The following is a 23,152-nucleotide window of genomic DNA, read 5'->3' as shown; positions in this document are numbered from 1 at the left end:
TGAGGGGTTGGGAACTCCAAGGCCAAAAACATGAGCCATTGACCTGAAAGGGCCAGATAAGTAAATAGAAATGACTTGCTGTTGAACTGGGACATACCTCAGGGCAAACACAAAACCACCCCCCCCCCCGCCGGCCCCATCCTGACCCCCAGAGTGAGGCAGGTGGTAAGGCCCCAGGTGCCAGGTGGTGGGGGCGAGGAGCCCAGGAGGTGCCGTGGTCCTTCACCCTAGGGTCCCTGTGTGGATCTGTGGGGCAGGAGCCCCCCTGTCCATCCCTCCATGGCTCCCTGCTCAGTGTGCGCACCTGCTCATGTACAGGCACCAGGCACTGAGCTAGGGGCCCTGGCATCAAGGAGGAAGACATAATCCGGGTGGCAAGGAAGCTCAGCCCCCTTGGCTGAGCAAGGGACAGCACAGATCAATAGATTTTCAGAACTGGAACCAGGAGCGATAAATCCAAGGAAGGCGCCTGAAATGGCCAGTCAGGGTGTTTATTCCAGGCTACTGGTTGTGCCGGGGTTGAAGGCAGTAAAGATTTCAGAACTCTTTATTCCCTGCAGGAGCAGAGATGGCATGATTGAGGGCTGGACGTTTGTGTCTCCAAGTCCAGCAGTGTGGAGTCGCGGCTGGCGTCCCAGCTGCCGGAGGATGCCAGCCAGCACGGGCCCCCAGGAGGCTGAGCCCCAGAGCAGTCTCCTGCCTTTTAAACTGGAGGACAAAGTTGAGCAAAAGAGCACGGGCTCATGTTTATCTTTACTAGTTTGGATACTTTTAAATACTGTTTCATGGGTGGGTAGACATGCCAGCAAGTGCAGATTTCCTTTCCGTGGCTCTACGGCACCGAGAGGGAGTCAGCTCACCTCTCACACGGGCTCAGTGGCGCCAGGCCCAGGCAACCTTCTTCCCGGCACCGAGTGTCCAGAGGGACCCAACGCGTACCCGCTGCGCCAGCGCCAGCGTCCACCACGCACGAGGTAAAGGCAAGCTCCTGCCTCAGCTCTGCTTCCTGCCGTCCACGGGCCCACGTGCCAGGAGTCCCAGGGCATGGAAGCCTGGACCCCACGGAGGAGACCCGGCCTTGAGTCCACTGTTCAACTGCTGCCGGTCTCTGCCCCGCGGGGCTGCCTGGCACTTACTACAGCGCGGACTGGAGCCAGGGGCCTCGCCTCCAGGGCCAGGCCTTAGGTGTGTGTGACCTGCCACCTTCGTCCCCACGACTTCTCTGACTTCACCCTCCCCCAGAGACATCCTTGAGTCCCAGATGCCTTGCTGTCAGACTGAGGGTAAGAGGCATGGGACAAGGGAATTTAGCAAAGTCAGTATTAGTCTAGATTTAAAAAAAAAGATTTTATTTATTTTTAGAGAGAGGGGGAAGAGAGGAAGAAAAAGAAAGAGAGAAACATCAACTGTGAGAGAAGCATGAATCAGTTGCTTCTCACACGCTCCCAATCCAGGGAGGGACCTGGCCCGTAACCCAGGCATGTGCCCTGACTGGGAATCGAACCTGTGACCTTTCAGTTTGTAGGACAGTGCCCAACGTACTGAGCCACACCAGCAGCGCTAGCCTAGATATTAACATGAAAAAGTGTGGGTTCAGATTCAGCCTCCACAGTGTACCTAGGTAGGTAATCTCGAACAGTTATTCATAAGGCTCTTCTCCCTGACGGAGGCTGGGCGTGAGAACAGCAGCGGTCTCCCCCGGGGTCTGCGCACACTGGGATACATGTATAAAGGGCTGGGCACGGCCTCAGCGACCGGGTGCGTGCTCGGTGCACGGTCCTCGGCTCCAGAGCGGGGCCGCCCCCGAGCTCTGCTAGGACCAGGCGGTGCTGCCTGCGCCTTCTTTGCTGCTCTGCACGGCAACCTGACTCAGACACCAGCTACTGAAATACTAAACCTCACTGAGGGGGAGAACCCCCTCTGGGGTGCCTCCAGGGCACAGCGTGGACCCCACTTGGCCACCCGTGGTTTTGTTTTAATTTTTGGTTAGTCTGACGGCTTAAACAAGAGTTAACCCTACAGTACCCCCGCCCCCCCTCCGCACACACACAAACACCACCCACCAAAAGATGGAGGTGGAGGAGGGAACATGGCAGCCAGAGGTAAATCCCGCCCAGCAAGCCTGCAGGAAAGCCCACAAAGAAAGGGGCTCTTGGCCAAAGGAGATTCTATTTTGCAGTTTCCAAAGGTAAGGGAACCCTTCCAACACTTTTTTTGCTTACAGGCTCAGAATTTAAACATAGGACACTGAGTGGCCAGAACCTTGGCCCACCCCTGACAGCCCGGGGCGTGTTGCCAGCGCCAGGAGTTCGAGTTTCTGCCCAGTAGGCTTGTAACCTGAACTATTTCTACAAACCCCGTTCTCAGTAGCCAGCACATATTCTGAGCCACAGAATTCTGAGAACTATTGCACTTGTCAGCTGCTCGGTCACACGGCCTTCGGCCTGAACGCTTCCATGGAAGACGGGGTAGTGCTCGTGTTTGAGCTGGTCCATCTCATCGTCTTGTAACAATGGGCATCTCTGGGTGGTCACCCAAGGCTTTGTGACATCACCCAAGGCCTGCCGTCATCACCCAGACACACACACACCACCAGGCCTGCCTCCATCGGCCAGTTTTCAGGATCCGTCCAGGCCGCCACTTAGAATGACTGGTAACGAATTCACAGATACTTTGGATCATTTCACACAACTTCACCAAAGAACTGACCGCACGAGGAAAATGCCGTTTAATTAGGATACTATCCCACGCTTAGACACTGCCTCAAAGGAAAGAAGCCCTGAGATTGTACCTTAATTTTCAAAGCGTCACAGGCCCCTGAGGCCAACTGGGAGTGACCGGCTGTGTTTGTCCCCACTCACTGCAGGTCGATAAAGAGAGGGCTGGGCAGAGCTCGGGGACTCGGGCCACGAACCCAGAGTTCAGGATTTGTACTTCAATACTCACTTTCTTTGCTGAATTTGTGCCTACTAACAACTACCAGGGGCACAAAAATCTATGTGGAATGGCTTTCTGTGAGCCCCGATTGGATGAGGAGGGCGCCTGTGGGCGCAGCCGGGCCGTAAATAGATGTCGGTAGTGGACAAATATAGAAGGGGCCTGTGCTCAGCGAAGCCGCTCTCCCACGCGGAGCCCCTGCTGGTATGCTCGCTGCTCTGTTTGGAAGCTTTCTTCCTTTTTTTTTTTTTAGGTTCAGTTGCCTGATAGTACAAAGAGTCCTGTGTTATGTCTCAACACTACTATTCATACCCTGTGACCCATTAAGCACTGATTCCTTGGTTGGGGTTCTCCCAAAATCTTGAGGAAAAAAAAAAAGAGGGAAAAAATAGCCCGGCTGGAAAAAAAAAAAAAAGGGTTCTCATTTACAATCCTGAAGTCAAGAATTTGGAAACATGACCCCAGCCAAAGCCTTCAGAGGCCTGGTATCAAATGCTGTTATTTTTGGGTGGCTTGAAAATAAGGCCGGTTGAGGAGTGGACAAGGTGCCCCAGGGGCTGTGGCAGGAAGCCGGAGCCGGGTGGGCGGGGGCTCTCTCGGGAGGCGTCACTGGCTGGACAGCCAGCTGCCGGGCTGGCCCCGGGCCTCACCAGCGCAGTTGGCATCCAGGCCAGAGGAGAACTTCACCTTCCCTCCGTCCGCCCCTCTGTCCACCTCCCGCCTCCTCAGGAGGACAGAGACGTCAACACTTCCCTCTGGGCTCCTGCAGGCAACTGGGCGCCCCTTCCTCCCTGGGACCCTGGGAAATGAACCTCGGGGAAGTTAAAAACCCAGCCTCCTCCAGTGGACACAGTCTGATTTAAATAGGCAGCATTTAAAAGTGAACTGCCTCCCACTTTCAGGAAAGACGCCTGCTGGAGATATTTTTATACTCTGTCTGCTGTGGGTGAAAGGGATTCCTGGTTTAAGATGTCACCGGTGCTGCGTCCCCGAGTCCCGAGGGGTGTGTCAGTATCAGAGCTGAGGCACTGCCTAGGTTTGGGAACACAGCTCCCTCGCCCTGTCCCGCCAGGTCCCCCTTCCCAGCACATGCACGAAAACACACACAGGAAAGCGCACGTGCACACACACGGACACAGGCATGCTCACGTGGGTATGCACACGGGCACACACAGGCACACATGTCTGCCTGGCTCAGGGGCCAGATGGCTGTCTGCTGTGTCATGGACTTCCAGTACGTGCTTGAAAATTGTTTCGGGGGGAGCATGAGAGAGATGTGGGTGAGACCCTTCTGTGCAAGTAGTGACCAAGAGAGATATCGACCAACCTTCTGAGCATACTCTGGAGGGAGAGGCAGGGAGCTTAAACTCTGTCCTTGCATTACTCACATGCCCTCAGAGTTACCTTAGATGAAAAGGTCTTTAAACTATTTAGACTTGACCCCCCCTTTGTAAGAAAATGGATGTGTAACTGCCTATGAACCTTGTAAAATATAAGATTGTCTATCCCTGCCCAAGTGCCAGGTGTAGGCGTCTCCTAGACTGCTTCTGGCCCAGCTGGCCCTGCAGCCTCGGCGCCCACTGGCCCTCCCACGGCCACTCTGCCCGTCCTGAGATCTGGCCCAAGCGCCAGCATCTCCACGGGCTGCACAGTGAGGGCGGCCCGGCCCCATCTGAGTGCTTGTGTCGGAGTGGGGGCTATGGGGGTGGGTGTATGCGGGCACAAGGAGGCAGCGCTGCTCACCGGTGGGGGGCACCTTAGAAGGGGGTGAGAGAAAGGAAGGGAAAGTGGGGAGCGATGATTAGGAAAAGTACCAAAGCTGGACTTCAAATGTTGTGATAGGCCTGGTTAAGGGCGTTCATTTTAAGGCCTGTAGGAGGCCGTGACTTTTCGTAGAAGAGTGTCCAGGTTGCTTGTGTCCGAAGCAGTATAATGAACCTGGTGGGCCAGAAGTGTTTGTCAACGAACGACTGAATGTCTGTGGCCAGGCGACTGTTGCAGAGGGCTCTGGTGATTCTGCTACAGCGTTTGTCCCTGGTACATTTCGTCCCGCCCCCACCTTCACCCAAGGAAGCCCTCACCCCCTGTGGGACTGAAGGTATGTGGAAGCCTTCGGAGGTGATTGGATGTCAGTGGGGCCGTGGGGGTGGGACCCCAAGGAGGGCATTGTCGTCCATGAGGGGAGGAAGCGAGACCACTCTTGGCCACGTGAGGACACAGTGAAAAGACAGCCCCCAGGTGTGGGCTACCCCAGGATCGAATCTTCCAGCCCCCAGCACTGGGAGAAGCACATGTCTGCTGTTGAGGCCACTCTGTGGCATTTTGTTTCAGCAGCCGGATGAGACTAACACAGAAGCCACCCAGAATGTGTTACTGTAAATAAAGTCATTGTCTGTGCATAGCTCAGTTCCTCATCAGAGGCACAGTGTGAGCGGACGTGGACCTGATGACCCTCTTGGAAAGGGTCCTTCTCAAAGACAGGCTCTCTGCCCACCCCCTGCCCCAAACAGAGGCGTGAGTCTGCAGCCCGGTCCAGAGGGGCAAACAGTTCACAGTACGTCCTACAGGGGCTTAGGGAGGCTTCGGATGGGTTCGTGTAAACGTAACGCACAATGGTTTTCAACAATGCTGTGCTTTTCTGCCTTCACGATGCAAAGTGAGCATTCCGTGGGGTTTTGACTTAGCGTAACGTGGGCTCACAAGTCCCTGGGGGTGGACGTGCAGCCGCATCCCTCCAGGAGCAGTGCGGTCTGTCCTCCTCCCACTGCTGGGCTCACTGCCGGGCGTTTTCAGATGCTCCCTCTCCTGTGCCAGGCCGTTCAGTTTTCTCAGGAATTTCATCTTGGACTTGGCCCTTTTGACTGATTCTTGATGGTCTGTACATAGTTTGGAGAGCACAGCTGTTGGATACAAGAGATGGGCACTTTATAAGTTGTGTTTTCATATACTAGAAGAAAAAAGAAACTCACTGTCTTTATTTCCATCCAGAGCAAATGACCTTGAACTCTTTCTGCACCTGCCAAACAGTATCAACTGTGCTGCAACATCTAAGATGTCAGCGCAGTTGTTCCCCCTTCTCCTGAGGGGGGATATGTCCCAAGACCCCCAGTGGATGCCTGGAACCAAAGCCAGTGCCGAACCCTGTCCATGCTGTGTGTTTTCCTGCACACATACACATGCATACATATGTACATACACACACGTACATGCGTACAGACATATGGAAGATAAAGTTTGTGTAAATTAGGCATAGTATGAGGTTAACAAGAACGATGAAGCAAAACACTTGGGGCAATATTCTGCAACAACAGTTATACGAAGGTGCTCTCTCTCCCATAACTGGGCTGACGACGGTGGGAGTGTCTGCAGCGTGGATGCGCCAGACAAAGGGGGGATCCGTGCTTTGGGCAGGATGGGGAGAGACGGCATGAGGTTTCATCACGCTATTCAGGAAGGGGTGCAATGTAAAACTTATGAATTGTTTACTTCTGGAATTTTCCATTTAACGTTTTCACAGTAACTACAACCTCAGAAAGCCAAACCGTGGTTAAGGTTGGGGGACTAGTGTGTATATGTAATTTTCTATGGAAGTAAGATGTAATCTTTGTCTACACCTCTCCCTCCTGATAACTTTTTAAAAAGTTACCTTTTACATAGAAGGGAAAGGAGGGAGAAAGAGAAGGAGAAAAACATCAGTGTGTGGTTGCCTCTGGCGCGCCCCGTACAGGGCACCTGCCCCTCAACCCAGCCATGTGCCCTGACTGGGAATCCAATCAGCGAGCCTTTGGTGCGCAGGCCGGCACTCAGTCCACTGAGCCACAGTGGCCAGGACGACCCTCCCGATAACTTCTAATGTCCAGTGTTGGTTTCCACCCAACGCAACAACGGAGCAGAGAGCTGAGAGGAAGGCAAGGCCTCCGGTCACGAGGCCCCCGGACTGTGTCTGGGGAATCCTGGAGACTCGAAGACTATGTGCCTTAGCCTCCAACTCCCAATTTGGACACTCCTGGCACTTCTTGACACCATTAAGGTCTGGAGCTCTGCCAAGAAGTGAATAGCCTTGGTCAAAGCTCTGAAATCCTTTTTATTCCTGAATAAAAAGCATCCTTTCTGAAACACATGTATTGTCTCAAAATTAATACATTTTGGTAGAGGGAAGGCCAACCTGAACGAAATTAAGACTTCCTCCTCCAAAACCAGAATCCTGTAATCCCTAAGGACCCTTCTTCCAGTAGCACCAGTGATCCCGGCTCGTCCCAGCGCCCTCGAAGGCCTCCTCTGCTTTGCAGCTGAGCAAAGCACCTTTGTTTTGGGGGCAAAGCTCGGGAAGTGACTTGGAAGGTATGTTGCGCTCTGCTGTACTGACCAGGGAGGCCAGTTTGCTGGGGTCCAGGCTGCCTGCTGCCAGGTGGACATTTGGGCCCAGCCCCGCTCTTCCCCTCCCCTCCCCTCCCCTCCCCTCCCCTCCCCTCGGCAGGAGCCCGGGTTTACTTCCTCTCCTCTCTGCTCCCCGGCCATCTGTCCCCCTCCACAGAGCCTCCCAGAAGGGACTTTCCAGTGTCATAGGCAATCACTGTCCCCTGACTGAGCCCGTGGACCCCATGACACTCACATATACATGTGGGTGATATTTGTCAAATAAGCAAAAATAGTTTCGAAAAGTGAAGTGACAACGCCAACCCCAGTCTTACTGTAAGCGCATTATAAAGCCTTGGGCTTGCCTACGAACACCCAGGGGACTGGTTAAAACCCAGACTCGGAGACCATAGGTCTAGGGTGCAGAGAGACAGCCTGCATTTCCCACAAACTTCCGGCAACCCCAAGACCTTACTTTCAGGGGGAAAGTACAGACCTCAAGGTCCCTGAGGCCCATGCCTTAAGTTGAACTTGTGTCCTTGGTGTTTAGCGTGGTAGTTGGTACACAGAAGGGAGACAAGGAGAGAGAGTGCAGATTATGGGTTTCCCACTGGATAAGTCTTCCGTGCCCTTGATGTTCAAAAGCGAGACCTGCACAGGAGAAATGGGTGTGTGACGGAGGCCATGGCCAGTGCTCTTAAAGAGGGCTCCATCCCAGCTCCTCCTGAGGGTCCTTCCTAGCTCTCCACAGATGGCCTCCTGGTCCTCGGGGCTTGCTTCCAGTTTGGCACATCCCTGGGAGGCGCCAGGATCCTCTCAAAGGCTTGGGAGCTGTGATCACGGGCGAAAGCAGGCCTCTGATCACACCTCCTTTTATCTCCAGTTCCCTGACCAAGTGGGGTGTCTCCCTGTCCTTGGAGAGCTTCTGATGGGCAGCGCTGCCTTTGGAAAGGGATAGAACTCTTCTGGCTGCAGAGTTTGCATTAAAGCCTCGAGACCCTCGGTGCTTTTCATGTCTGCTCCTCCTAATTTATAAGACAAAGCCCCCAGTGTTTGATCTCTAAAATACATCTCGCCAACAGCAAGCCGGTCCAGGGCTCAGCTCCTCTGACAGGAAGCTTTCATCCTAAAGAACTGTCGGAGCCGGGGAAGTCGGGCGGTGTGCCAGTCCGCAGGTCACAGGAGCCGGAGCCTGCGTGCATCCTTACTGGTTTCAGGAAAAAATGCTGTCTAAATAAGCAGCGCTTCCCAGGAGGAAACTCCCCTCGTCCCAAGCCACTTTAAAAATCATAAAATAAAACAAATAAGCCGGAAAATTATCCTAATACAATGTTAATACCTACGGTTAAACTCAACTCAATAATAATATTTGTATTATTATTCAGTTGTATTTTCTGTCTTTTTCCTTTAAATGTGTCTGCTTTCACGTGTATACTAATTTTTACATAATTCTGACGAGTGATATGTATAAATGGCATATGCTTCTTTTTTCACTTGATATTTTATCTGTCATGGGTATTGTCCATGTTATTATAGCTCGTATCGTCATCATTTTCGTTTCTGCATAATATTCCATTAAATGACTAGGCAACATTTATTAACTCAGTTACTAATGCAGTTAAATGTGTTAGGTCTTTTAGTTGTTTCAAAGGTTTTACAAATACACTTATGCCAATCATGTAATTTAGCAAGTATCTCTACACACTGCATCTTTATTTTATTTTTTTTGCATTCAACTCATTTTTCTTTTTTTTTTTTAAAGATTTTATTTATTTACCTTTAGAGGGGAAGGGAAGGAGAGAAGGAGAGAAACATCAATGTATGGTTGCCTTTTGTGCGCCCCCTGCTGGGAACTGGCCTGCAACCCGGTATGTGCCCTGACTGGGAATCGAACTGCGATTGTCTGGTTTGCAGGCCCGTGCTCAATCCACTGAGCTACACCAGCCAGGGCTCATTTTTGTTTTTTTAATTTTTAAGAGAATTTCTTTTTTTAAATTTTATTTAGTTATTTTTCAAGTACAATTTTTTTGTCTATTTCTCCCATCCCAGCCTCCCCCGCCCCTTGCTCCCCACCTCCCTCCCATTTCCACCCCCCTACACACCGCATCTTTAGATTACCCAGTGAGCTTGAAACATAACAGATTTATTAATCCTGACATTTTAAAAGGATATAAACAGGGGACACAATGATAGCATTTACCAAAGGGTCTGGGCAGCAGGCAGGGGACAGACATGGCCTGGGGCCTCAGCCGGGGAAAGGGGACCAGGCGAGAGACTCCCTCCTGGGGAGTCCGGCCGTCTCATCCGCCGCCCCCCCCCGACAGTGCCCCCTAACAGGATGGTGGGGTGAACAGGGAAATCCCACGAAAGCACTCAGTAGGCGCCTGTCCCCAGGGGGCACTCAGTCAAAGCCAGCAAACACTGCGGTGGCAGCCATCAGCATGGGCCCGAGCTGAGCCCAGGGCTCCAGGGTCCTGTGTCCAGGCATCCGACAGCCGTCTACTCGGATGCATCTGCACAGCACCCACCAGGAACACACCTGCAGAGCTACGGCACTTCTACGACTGAAAACTAGCAAAATGTCAAACGGGGAGGAGTCTAATCATTCGTAAGCCTGTCTGGGCTATTGTTTGGCTAGCAATGTCTGGATGAGTAATAAGAATGAACACATACATTTAAAAATTAGATATTCATTTAATAAAATTTATTTCTTGCCTTTGTTTCAGCAAAATAATTAATTACATTCCTACCATCAAGATGGTGACTTTCTGTGATTCATTGGTAGCCATAATCTAACAGGTTAAAAATAAATGCAATTATATGAAAATGTAGAAAACTTGACTATATTTTATCAATATGTTAATGTTACAAGTTAAAATTTAATTATCTTAGGTATGTTTTCAGGAAAGCTATTTTTCTCCCCAAATACTCAAAATGATCCATGGCCACCAAAATGCAAAATATAAATTACTTAGTAAAGATCAAAAGTTGACATGAAAGCATTCAAATAGATCTGAAAGGTTTTTAGATTTTTAAAATGATTCAATCCCACCTTATTGTATGTTTTTTTATAAAACTGAAAACGACTTGCAATTCTAGGAAAGTTTGTTTAGTTGTTCATGTCGAAAACTGGTTTTACGCATCACTGGCTACACCTAGAACTATATCTACGCACAAAAGTCAAAGGACTATGAGTGAGGCTTTCAGGCCCCCAGAGCCCTGCGTCACGAAGGACACGGAGAGAACGAGAGGGTGGGCCGGTGGGCCTGCTGGGGAATAAGCAATCGCGCCAGACCTCACGACCTCCCCGCTGCCTGCTGCAGAGGAAAAGCCTTGCAAAGTAGTGAGTGGTCTTTTCTCTTTTCCCAGCACTGCCGCCGCTCAGGACCTCTCTCCCCAGCAGAGCTGTGGTCACTTCTGAGGGTGGTCGTGGTGCCCACACGTATTCTCCAGTGCCTTCTAGTTCAAGGACAACAGATGGGAAGAGGGGCCCTCAGGGCCCGCGCAGAGTTGGCCACAGGAGTGTGTATTCAGGATGACAGGTGGCTGCGTCTGCGCTGAGCACTACTCCTCAAGTGATGGCGTGCCTCTGTGTATTTTGGTGCGTGTGTGTGGGGGGAGCCCTTTAAAAATGGGAGGCCTGGGCCAGGGCCTCCCTCGACCATCTGTCTGTACAGGCAGGTCTGCGATAAAGACACAAGTGATGCTATGGACAAATATTTACCAGGGTGAGTTTTCTGCAGCGCGCAAACCTTCTTACAGAGGCTGCTATCCACATTTGTTACTCATTGACTTTGAATTTGTTCTAGAGCATTTCTCAATACTTCATCCCTCCTGGGTGGCTTAACTTTAAAACACTGGTCCTGCGCCAGTTTTGACATTGAGTTATGGGAGAGTGTAGAGGAGAGAAGGCCACTCCTTTCTCACCACCTGGACCAGTTCCAGAATCTGAGAGCCAGCCCTGAAACAGGGCTGCCCATCTGGGATGAAGTCCCCTGGGACGTGGCGGGGAAGGACAAAAGACAAGCGGAGGAGGAATAGGTCAGCTGACCCAAATGCAACTCAGGCCACCGCTTTGCATACTCACACACCCTGAATCTCGCCCCTTTTTCTCATTGTCTCTGAAGCTCAACTGAGCTTTACTTCCTATCAGAAGCCTCCAGCCATTTGTTAAGGGAACTCGACTGCAAGGGATTGGGGTGGAAGTGTCTTTGAATGGGAGACGGCTATTTTTGCTGCCTGATAGTGGTATCGCTGTCTGGGCGCTGGGACTCTGGATGGGGGTGGGGTGCAGCAGCAGCCTGAACTGGTGGGGAGGGGCGGTCAGAAGCCAAGGGGCCAGGCCCCAAGTCCAGCCCCACGAGCCAGGAGGGGTGGTCGGTAGCCAGTGATCTAGGAAATGGCAAAAGGTGGTGAACCCTTTCAGTAAAATATTCCCCTTTCTCTGCAGAAGTTGTGTGCACATTTGGCTTCTGTTCATCTCTGATTTCTAAAGAGCGTGCCCTGTGTTGCTTTGGGGTCCCTCTCTACCTCCGGTTTAGTCCACTCTTTGAGTATCATCATTTCAAAACTGCGACTTTCTTTCTTGTTAGGGCTGAAGCAGGGACCTCATCTTCCCTCTGCTCCACCTTAGGCTTTACATCCTTCTTCCCAGCACATGTTTCAGGAAGTGTTTATTATGACTGGATAATTACATTCTGTGACATCGATATCTGTGGATTTGGGGAATATAAAGACAGGTAGGATGGCAGGGAAAAGGGGGAGAGAATGACAAGGGTCCCCCTGGGAGGTGACAAATCACTTTAACCACTCCCTCGTGCAAGCCCACCGTGTATCCGAGCTGGCCTGGTGCTGACATCGTGGTGCAGCTCCTCCCAAGCTGCTTACAAGTTAGAGGGAAGCGAACCAGGCACGCAAAGGACTGTCCGTTAGGGGAGGCCAGCATGAGGCTGGCGGGGGGTGCAGCTCAGGCTGCCAGAGCTCATTGTCCAGGTCAGGACTCGTTTCTGGAGCCTTTGAAGAAAAGAGTGAGCAGCATTACAGAGGCCAGAAAGAGCTGGCTGCCCGGTAGCCAGGCACGGCCTGCAAGGACCTCAGCCATGCCTGGGGGGGGGGGGGTCGGGGATGCTCGGGCGAGACTCCTGTGCCCCACCCAGCAAGAGGGTGCCAGGAGAGCTTTATTTAGGAAGATAGATCTGCCGGCAAAGTGTACAGTGGATTAAAGCGCAAGAGACAGGAGAGGAAGAGGCCATCGGGCTTTGTGGCGGCACCTTGGTGTGGGAGAAACGAGGTCTGAGCTGAGGGACAGCACGGGGCTCTGCCGAGGACGCGGTCACCTACCGATGTGAGTAGGACGGCATCGAGACCGAAGGTCCTTCGGGCCCTGAGCACGCCCAGGTCTCCCGTGCGCGTTTCTGGGGTGCCTGTACCCAAAGGCCGTGACGTCGAGAACAGGATCTGCCTCGACCGGGTGCCAGGCTGGGGCGCCCTGAGGCGTGGTTAGGGGTGGCGGACGTTGTGTGAGGAGAACACAGCCTGTTGTTGGCCGAAGGTCGAGGTGACTCCCCTAGGCTTGGTTAATGAATAGCAGAAAACCCCAGCGGACTGCAGGAGTGGAAGAAAAATGGTCAGCACGTGGGTGGCAGTGCCAGAGCCTGGGTGGGCGGAAGGAGGGCGACGCTGGGACTGGTGGGACGGCACCTGCCCCAGGCCTCGCTGCCACTCAGTGCACGAGGCACGGAGAGGTTCCACGAGGGTCTGTGTTAGCAGAGGCACCTGGAGCCCGAGTCTGGGGCTGCAGCGTGCGTGCCGCACACCCACCGGGGAGTCCGCGGGGGTCCAGCACCTGCTGGGGAGTGGAGCGAGCAGAGCGGGAGGTGTCCAACTGGGAGGCTGCTCAGAGCCGAGCCTCGCCCCGTTCCATGGGAACACTGGGATGCACGGCCCTCGGGAGTCGGCCCTGGCGAGGCCAGGCCGCTGGGCCTCTGCGCCCCGCAGTCACCGGGTGTGGCCGCTCCCAGGAAGTCGGGGGAGAAGGACCGAGGCAACTCCCACCTGCGGAGGCAGGTTCCAGAGTCTCAGCCACGGGCCCTCAGCAGCCCTGAGGCCCTGAGGGAAGGAGGGCCTCCATCCTGAAGGAGAGAGTTGGGAGGCGCGTCTACTGAGCCATTAGATTCTGGGGGGTTGCCTCCTCTGTTCTGAGACTCTTGGAGTAGAGGCTGGCGGAGGGACTAGTGTCACCTAGGACTCTAAGCTCAACGCAGCTCAGGTGCTGCAGAGCCAGCAGGTGGTACCAAGGCCCATGAATCCAGAAGGGACATGCAGTCAAGGGCCTGGTGAGAGGTAGGGGGGTCTGCAGCCAGGGAGGTTGCTTTGCAGCCTGCCACTTACCAGCAGGGGACTTCGGGCAAATGACTTCATCGCTTTGTCCCTCAGTTTCTTCCTCTGTCAATTAGGGACAAAAATAGTGTTTACCTCATAGAGCCGTTGGGAAACTAGGAGACATGATGTGTGCCAAGTGCTTAGTGCTGGCTCAGACCGAGAGGGCGGCTGCTATCTCCACCCTGGTGCTGACAGTTGTTTCACCAGACCTGAGGGAAGGCCTGAGAAAAATGTTGGGGGCTGGAGTTTTAACCCAAGAGGGAAGTCAGATCCAACTCAGAAGCAAGAGGAGTGTGTTTGTGCAGAGCGGGGAGTCTCAGCAAATGCCCAGGACAGGGCCTTTCCTCCTGATTTCTATGGGTTCCTAACTATATGACGTATGGCAGAACCATCCCTATTAAAAATCCAAGAGTCACCCTGGCTGGTGTGACTCAGCGGATCGAGTGCCAGCCTGCAAACCAAAGGGATGGCAGTTTGATTCCCAGTCAGGGCACGCACCTGGGTTGCAGGCCAGGTCCCCAGCGGGGGGCGCGTGAGAGGCAGCCGCACATTGATGTTTCTCTCCAGCTTTCTCCCTCCCTTCACCTCTCTAAAAATAAATAAATAAATAATCTTTTTTTAAAAATTCAAGAGTTTTCTCCATTTTACCCCATTCCTATAGTTACGTTTAATGACAAACTAGTCCTTCTCACTCTGGTTTCTCGACCTTAAATCCCAAGTCCTGGCTTTACCAGCTGCGTTCCCTTGCGAAAGTCACTGTGACCTTCAGTCTCCTCTGGAAAAGAACGAGAACAACACCTGACCTCACTTGGTGGCACTTGGAAGTAGTTTGCAAACTGCAAAATGAAGCGCAGACGCCGCTGTGACCAGGGTGCTCTGCGGATGGCTCCGTTCTTTGGGCTGCGATGGCCGTGACCAACAGGCTGGAGAGGACAGCCACTGGTTAGTCAGCACGAAACGGTGCGAAGACCCTGGTGAACGCTGTCTTTTGTCCCTTCACGCACTAAGGGTCTTGTGAGCGTGTGTCAGGCCCGGTCCGAGGCCCCAAAGGTGCAGACGAACACAGGACATGCTCCGCTTCCTCCGGGCGCTCGCGGCGGCTGTGTGGTCGTGGGTGTCAGGTCCCACCGGTAGCGGAGGGTTTGCAGGTGCTTGCCCACCCTCTATCCCCCATCCCCTAAGGCACCCAGGTAAGGCCCTCGTGGGGACATTGAGGTCCTGCCAGGTGTGCGTCATCCCGACCCACAGCATGCTGGGCGTGGCCGGGGCATTTGGCCCAACACCTGCCCGTGGGTTGTAACTCCAAACGCGCCGGACACCTGTGCATGCGCAACCTGTTCGCTAAGTCGGCCTTCTCCTGAACAGGAATTTGAATATTTAACAAATTTTAATGTGTCAATCTTTTATTAGTATTACTCTGGTTTTAAAAAAACCTCTCTCCCCATTCCATGGTCAGAAAGTTCGAGAAGTTTTGTTTTCACTTTTAAATAGGAAATTTAACGAAAACTGGCTTCGAGGTGTTCTGTGAAGTGAGCGGCAGGGTCTTTTTCCCCAGCTGTGTGTGTGTTAACAGAGCATATTTCCAAGAGGAGAGGAAATGCGACCATGTTAAAAGAAAGAACGAGCAGACAGAACTGGGTTAGAGATTATAAAGGGTTAAGAGGAATCAGCCAGTCCCCAGAGTTTATTAAGGTGACGCCCTTCAGGCGGGGGTGAGGGTGCACACTCCCCTGCCACCGTGTCCCTCTGGGCACGTGTCACTTTGGGTTGAAGTCAGTGTCTGCGCTGACAGGGTGAGCCTGTGGGCTGGGCTGGGTCACGGTGGTGAGGAACAGCGCTCAACATAAACCCACGCTGCTAACCTGCCCATTCACCTGAACAGCACCTACTGGGTGTCTGGTGCCGGCGCACAGCAGGGATGAGGGCGACCCCCATCCTCGGGAGCTGCCGGCCTGAACAAGACACGGCTGCGGTGGTTTCCTGACCAGGTGGGAGCCCCCCGCCCTCCTCACACCTTTCCAGGGTGCACCGTTGACACCCCATTCACACCATTCACTACGTGCTCACGCCCCTTTGCGCGTCCAGCGGAGATTCGGCTCCCCCAGGGCACACGGCTGGTGAACACAGGGCCAGAAGAACAGTCCAGAATTTTCTCTTAGTCCAGGGTTTTTTCCACCACGCTGCCTCTCGGTTTGATCTCGGACTTGGAAAGGCTTTTCTATCAGACACTTCAATCTTCCCCTCAGTCTGCTCTGTCTCTCCATCTAGGGATGGGTGTCTAGTCATCCATCTACCCAAATTGATCGGTTCCCTGCCCGCCCACTGTGCACACACCCATTTCTGGGTGGGTTCATCAGCCCGTGTCCGGGCTGTCTGAGTAGCAGAGTGGGATGAGGAGAGGACCGGGGGAAGGTTGAGGCGCCTGAAATTGGCCAGGTCCTCTGCTTGAGGCCTGACGTCAAGCAAGTCACCTCATCTACTTGTACATCCAGTTCCATATGGGTGAAATGGGGGTTTGGACCAAATGCTTCATCTAAAATCCTGACCTGAGGATATGTTTTTAGTGATTTTAGAGAGAGAGGAAGGGGGTGAGAGAGAGACAGACAGACAGAGAAACATCGCTCGGCCGCCTCCCGGCTGTGCCCCGACTGGGGATCAAGTTCAGAACCCAGGCATGGGCCCTGACCAAGATGACACTCCAACCAGCTGAGCCACCTGGCCAGAGCTGGGCCAAATGCTCTTTAAAGAACAGCCAGGTTTTAATATAATTTCCTATGAACTTGATTTTTCAAAGTGGTATCTCGCTTACCACTGTTTTACACACTAACAGGTAACTCACCTCAGCTCCGGGCCCCTTTGGTCTGCAGCTACGCCTCGTGCTCCCTCCGCACTCGAACGAGGGCCCTTCTTTGATTGCAGGTGAGAAAAACAACTCACACTCACGCAAACATGAGACTCTGCCGGTTTACGTAGTTGAAGCACTGGGTCCGTAACAGATCTGAAGCAGTAACTGACAGGACCGGGGCCTCTGGACTGGAGCCAGGGACTCCAAGTGGCCGAGTGCACTTTACTTCCGATTACCTCTTTCTGTTTCTCTTTGTCTGCAGATCTCATTCCCTCCGGTCAGAGAAAGGCCCGGTCCGCCTGCAGGAAATACGGCCCCCGGCAGCCCTGGGCAAGCCACTCCAGCAGGAAAAGTCTTCCTCTCGTTGTGAGCGCAGCACTCAAAGCAAGGACTCTGGCCGACCGTCCTCTGCTTGGGCCATCGCTGCTGGGGGCTCAGGTCCTCTCATCCACAGTCTGAACGGAAGCTCCTGGAGTAAAATAAGGCCGCGTCTCTCCCCGCAAAAGTGCTGAACGGACGAGGAAAAACGCCCTTTACACCCACTGATCAACTAATAAGGTTTCTGTGGGCAGAAAGGCCACGTGAGGGAAACTAAGGCAGAATGATGGTTAGGATCGCAGGCTCTGGAAACAGCATGCCCGGGCGAATTCCAGCTTCACGGTTACATGCTGTGGGACCTTGAGCAAATTATATATCCTCTTTAAGCCTCAATGATTTCGTCTGTAAAATAAGGAGAATACGATTGCTTGTGTCAATAAGTTACTGTGAGGATTAAGTTGGTGTAATTGGCAGCGCAGAAAATAAGGTCGGCTGTTACCACTGGAACTACTGCTACTACCACTGGTATTAAGTGCATACAGCAAGTGTATAATAAGTGATAGACTCTGAACTAACAATGCCTTTGACCCCTGACCTAGAACGGTCCCACCTCCCCAAGAATTAAGGGCAGGTGAACACTGGAGAGTGGCCCGTGGTGTGGCTGGCCGTGGACTTGAGCTGATTATGCTGCTGGTATTCCTGGCTCCTCCTCTCTTGTACCTATGATGGACCCTATCTCACAGAACAGGAAACTGAGGCACAGAGCTATGAGCTTGCTGGGGAGGTCACATGCTGGCACCGGGGGGTGTGCTCTCCTCCAGGGGGCCTGCTGGGGGGTGGCCCGGAGGAGCAGGCCCCAGGCTCCCCTGCCAGACAGATGAGCCTGCTGTCTCCTGCGTCGCTGCACTGGCCTGCTAGGCTGCCGGGCTCACAGCTGGCACCCGCCGTTTCAAACACTCATGGGCAGATGTCAACCATGACAGCTGGTGGAGAAGAAAACAGAGGAATGCAGAATTCAGACCCCCCAGATGGGGGCGAATTTGAAGTCCTCTAGATGAGGTTTCGCAGGCTGTGCCATGGCCCACTTCCGTGCAACCTTACGCCTGATTTTTGTGACGAAGAAAGAGTGAGTGTAATCTACTCAAAATGTTTCCACTGCCTTTTTTCACCATCCAGGAATTGCGCAATGCTTGGGGTGGGGTGGGTCGCCCTGCTTCTCTCCGTCACTCAGCCCGCAGTCTGGCAGCCGGCACTGGATTTCTGCGGGTGTCTCACTGCACTAGCAGTACAGCTGTGACTCAGCCGGTGAGCACTCCCTTTTCCACAGTGTGACATGTCAACCTTCTTTCCTTGCTGCGACATGTTTCTGGCCCTGTGGCCGATAAACAAGGCAACCCAGTCAGGAAACCAAAGCGCATTCCCCAGTTCTGAGTCAAAGTGGGGAGTCCGCCGACGCTGACCAGGAAGACATGCTCTCACACCTCGCTCAGTCCTCTCTGGGAGTTTTCCCTTCTTCACCCGCCCCCCTTCCCACCCTCCTGGCCCCTGAGAAAAGAGGGCAGCACTTGGGAGCTCTTTTTACCTGATGCATCAATCCAGGGGCAAGGTCTTTTATGCTGCATGTATCAGAAGAGAGAAGGTCTCCATCACCGATGTGTTTTAAACGGACTACTTGTTTCTGCAAGGTTTGACACGTCTTGTGTGGACAGGAGGGGGCTCTGGGGGGTCTCACCGCTGGGGTGACGGTCATGGAGAAAACGTGTCCAAAGGATGGAAAGGCAGAGATTTGAGCTTCACTTTCCTTCTCTGGGAGTGGAATGAAAAATAACTCCGGTCTGGTTTGCTGTGAGAACTAGGTAAGCGTGTACACCAAGTACACAGCACTACACCCCTGATAGACGGCAGGCAGCCCGTCTCCCAGGCCTGCATCGAAGCCCTCCCGCAGGGCTGATTTCTGCCTCCATGGGCCCAAACGGCAAGACAGAGGCGGTCGTGTTTGCCACTAAGTCATGCTTTCAAAGGCTTGAACTGGGGAAAGTAGGAATTAGCATGACGTTTCCGGAGGCACTATAGCATCATCTATCAAATGGGTATATACCCTTTAATATAATTGCATTCCTGAGAATTTGCGATAAGAAGATAACCAGGTGTTATTCATGCACATGATAATCATAACATTGTTTATAGCAGGAAAACTTATAAGCAGTCTAACAAACCCCACAGTAGGAGGTGGGCGAGGTACATTATTACACCTTTATACTGAGGAGTACTATCGAGGCAGCCATTAAACACCAGACTGTAGAAGAACACTTATTTTTATGAAACATATTTATCCTGTATCGCTAACTAAAACTGCAAACAGCAAAGCAGGATGTACTGTTCGATATTTTTAAAATTATTTTATTTATTTATTTTTAGAGAGAGGGGAAGGAAAGGAGGAAGAGAGGGAGAGAAACATCAGTGTGTGGTTGCCTCTCACACGGCCCCCACTGGGGACCTGGCCCGCAACCCAAGCATGTGCCCTGACTGGGAATCGAACTGGCGACCCTTTGGTTCACAGCCCGTGCTCAATCCACTGAGCTACACCAGCCAGGGCTGATATTTTTAATAAATATAAAAAAGGCATATATACACGTGGAAAAAATACTGGAAGGTACATACCAAAACATTATTCATAGATCCCTGTAGCTGGAATTCACGTGATTTTTGTCATTTTCCTCTCTGCTTTCCTATGTTTCACAAGTTTTCCTTACTGAGTATACTTTATTTCTTTAATTAGAAAAAGGCAGGTTTAAAATATGGCTACTAAACAAATGAGCATTTGGTTTTCAAATGAGCATTGTTGTTTAATCCACGACTTCTGTCTTTGAAATGCTTGAGAAGCACTTAGAAAAGAATGTGCAAATGTGTGCACAGAGACAGGCCCAGAGGACACATGTCAGCGTGTGAGCGGTGGCACCGCGGAGTGGGGGCTCCTGGGCGGTTTCCACCTTCTGCTCTGTGGCTTCAAAGTTCCTACAATCTGCACGTGTTATTTTTATAAACAGGAAATGCTGTTCCATGTCTGTCAAATGATAATTGTTTATTAAGAGTAATATTTCACTTATGCCTTCTATGAGTGCTGGTTTGATTTAAGCTTTTCTGTTGGCTGAATTTAATTTGTCTTGCCACGAAATAGATTGGCTCTGAGGAAGCCAGTTCTGTAATGTCCAATTTGAACAAAGTCTTATTTTTTTCCTTCCTAAACTCTTCCATTCATATTTCAGGGTGATTTTCATTTGTAACCTGGAGTTACTCAGAGCCCGGGACCTAAGATGCCTGGGGGGAAGGCAGCCCCTGCTGGGCGTCTGGCCCCACAGGACGGGCAGCCTGACTCCAGATCAAAGGGCCGCCAGCGAATGCATTCACTCTGGACGACTTCTCCTCCCTCCCCAAGCCTCGGATCCACTGGACGCGTGCCCATCCGGGCTCAGGCCTGTCGGCGGCTGTTTTTGGAGCAAGGGTGTCTCGAGGTCACATTTAGAGCATAGATTTCCACGTCTGGTGAAACAACCAGAGTGTGTTTACCAACGTGAATGATATTTTCAAGGTCAATGCTGGGTTTCTAGCAAGAGAAAAAAGCAATTGGTATTCAGGACAGAAAAAAGCAAACAAAGTCACAGGTCTGTGGTGGAAGCTGTGCCACCCGCAGTGTTAGGGGTGCCTCTCTCCACCCCTCTTCACTGCGCGCCCCACCCTGTCACCAACGAACCGGCTTTCACCCTGGAAACACACAGGTACATGAATTTGGGACCAGGTTACCTCCCCCCTGCCTTTCTTAAAGGAGAAGAGTTGTTTTTGTATTTGGAAAACAGCTCTTCTTGCCGCACGTGAACGATGCCGGCATGTTCTCAGCGTAAACGCCATTGCAGATGAGAAGATGGAAAACCAAGGAGACAGGAACGTAGTCCTTTCAGTCAGTGGAGCACAGCGACAACGCGCTCAGGCTACAAAGCTGCCAGCCGCCCTTGACTCCCCTCCCCTTCGTGCGCACCTCCCCGCCCACACCCTCCCCTCCCGAGTCTCTCCGCTGCCCCTTCTCCTGCTGCCCTTGGTGTCCTCCCAGCCTCCTGCTCAACCCCACAGCTGCGTGCAGACCCACTTCGACCAGAGGGCTCCGGGTGGAATGCAAACCTCACCACTTCATTCCCTCTCCACGCCCTCATCCTCTCCTCTGGGCTAAAACCCGAGCTCCTTGGCGTGTGCACTTGGGCACCTTAGCAATTTAGCCACTGCTCATCTCTTTAGCCAGCTCTACTGGGTCCCCTCAAGCCCAAACTTCCTGTCCTTTCCTGGACCCCAGCAGGTTGGGTTCGTGAGCGGCAGGACCCTGTGCAGAATGGAACAACAGGGCCCCGTGTTCAAACACAGATACGAAGATGAAATTAAGAATTTCAAAATGAAGACCACAGGGCATTCGACTGCAAGCACGGGGCCTGTGAGACCACGTGGGTCGCCTGAGCACGAAGCACGTTTTGTCAGTGTCCTTGCTCCAGTGGGGCTTGGCCCAGAGTGTCCCGCCGTCCTCCGCTTCTCTGCTGCCCCTCCTCCCTGTCCCTGCCCAGAAGCCTTCCCAAGTTCCCATTCCACCACCCTGCGGCCCCACCGTGGAGGCCAGTGATTCCACAGGACGATTCCCCTGACCCCCGGACCCCTACCAAGGAGGCACCGGGGGCAGGGATTTAGGTGAATCTGTCCCTCGGGGGCCTGGGCCAAGGCATCTGCGAGTCCCAAGCAGATCCGTGTGCACAGAAATCACTGAAGTCTGCCCTCTGCCGCCCACCCCCAGCCTCCGTGTCGGGCTCTGCCTTCGGTTCCGTTCCCTTCACCCCCAGCCCAGCGTCCTGCACTGTGTCGAGGCCGACAGTCATTTGTTGGCTGAAGCCCATTCCAACCTCAGGGCTGCCCTCCTCCCACCTGAGCTTCCCGCTGTCCTCACGGCCTCGCTGGCTGGGCGCAACCCGCTGGGGACTGTGTGGCTGGCACCGTGTGGACAGAGCTGCCAGGTGGTGCGTGTTGGGTTTTGGCCTCCATTATCCTGAACCCCAAGGGAGACCCTGAGCGTCTGCCTGGGCTTCCTGAGAAGCTCTGGAAGGAGAGCGAAGCGCTCGCTCCACAGCTGGGCACGTGAGTGAGAATCTCATTGTCTCTGGTTGAGAGCCCTCGAGTGAGTCTCCAGACCGTGGGCCAAGGAGCCGGTGAACGATGGCACCACGAGGCCCCAGCCTGCTGGCACCTCCTTCTCTCACAGAGTTGGCACCGAGACGTGAGCTAAAAGCCAGGGCCTCGCGCTGGCCCCTGCGGGGCCCAGAGCTGGAGGGAGCAGGGCACTGTGGCTGGGTTTGCCCTGGCCCTGGCCCCGGTGTCGGTGTCGGGAGTGTCAATCAGAAGGCTCCAGACCTGGGCTCAGGCCTGGCGGAGCTCGGTCCCTGCCCCTCCAACCCCAGGCTCTCAGAGAGCGCCCAGGACACCACAAAGATGCAAAGACAGACCACCGCAGCCCGGAGGCCTCACGCGGGGGGTCTCCCAAAGCACTGGCATTTCTTTGCAGGGAGGGGGGGAAAGAGGCTGCCTGGGGTAGGGGGAGGTGTGCAGAGGACTGTCAACGGGCCCCGAGATCTTCCACTGCTACTCAGCCACCTCTTCCCCGGTGGGAGGGAGGGGGTGGCCAGCGCTGGCCCTTGAGCCACCTGAGTCCTCTGTGCGGGGCCCGCCCTCCACTCAGCGCGCATGTCCAAGACCACCCCAGGGCCCAGTGTAGTAATCAATGAGCCTCCTGCTGGTCCCCGGGTCCCCATGGCCCCCCCTCCAGGTGTCTGGGCACCCCAGCACCAGCCTGTCTCAGTCCTGTTTTGAAGCAAGAAGCTGGAAGACCTCCTCATACAAACTTGGCCCTCTCCCTCCTGTTTTGATGAGACACAAAGTGTTTTTCCCTTGTTTAAAAATATTTTCAGTTTATTTTATGACTGTTGTTCCAAAAATTAGCTCTTTCTAATGAGGAGCATTGTCAAATTTGGATTCCGTGCCAAGCAAACCAGGCAAAATGTCTGGGCCTCGAGGAAGCTGTCTGGGAGAGAGGAGCCCCGCGGTTCCCGCGGCAGGAAGGGGACAGGGCCCCCGCAGACCACTAAGCAGCTGTCTGTGAGCCAGTCGTCTGGTGGTCTGCGTGCAGCCGCCTTAGTGAGCCCATGTCTCGCGGACCATGGGGTGGTTGGGGCCAGTGTATCGAGTGCTTCAGCCACATGCATTTTCTCACTCTTCTGAAATGTCCTTCAT

At 53.2% G+C, this 23,152-nt stretch overlaps 2 long non-coding RNA genes across 2 annotated transcripts; one reads left to right on the top strand and one right to left on the bottom strand.

The window, feature by feature from the left end:
• Window positions 1-1,319: 1,319 nt before the first annotated feature.
• LOC119042943 (uncharacterized) lies at window positions 1,320-12,833 on the bottom strand. The gene is made up of 3 exons (XR_005081328.2): window positions 12,634-12,833; window positions 7,790-7,944; window positions 1,320-5,837 (listed from the first exon to the last, which is right to left on the bottom strand). It is a non-coding gene; the product is annotated as an uncharacterized LOC119042943 (long non-coding RNA).
• Window positions 12,372-22,479, top strand: LOC128627830 (uncharacterized). Its single transcript, XR_008392138.1, has 3 exons — window positions 12,372-12,637; window positions 16,782-18,693; window positions 20,104-22,479. It is a non-coding gene; the product is annotated as an uncharacterized LOC128627830 (long non-coding RNA).
• Window positions 22,480-23,152: the final 673 nt, after the last annotated feature.

This window comes from Artibeus jamaicensis, unplaced genomic scaffold (genome assembly GCF_021234435.1).
Source record: "Artibeus jamaicensis isolate MK-2021 breed Jamaican fruit bat unplaced genomic scaffold, CSHL_Jam_final contig_473, whole genome shotgun sequence".
In the NCBI taxonomy this organism is placed as follows: Eukaryota; Metazoa; Chordata; class Mammalia; order Chiroptera; family Phyllostomidae; genus Artibeus; species Artibeus jamaicensis.
This window is presented reverse-complemented; position numbering and strand designations above follow the sequence as displayed.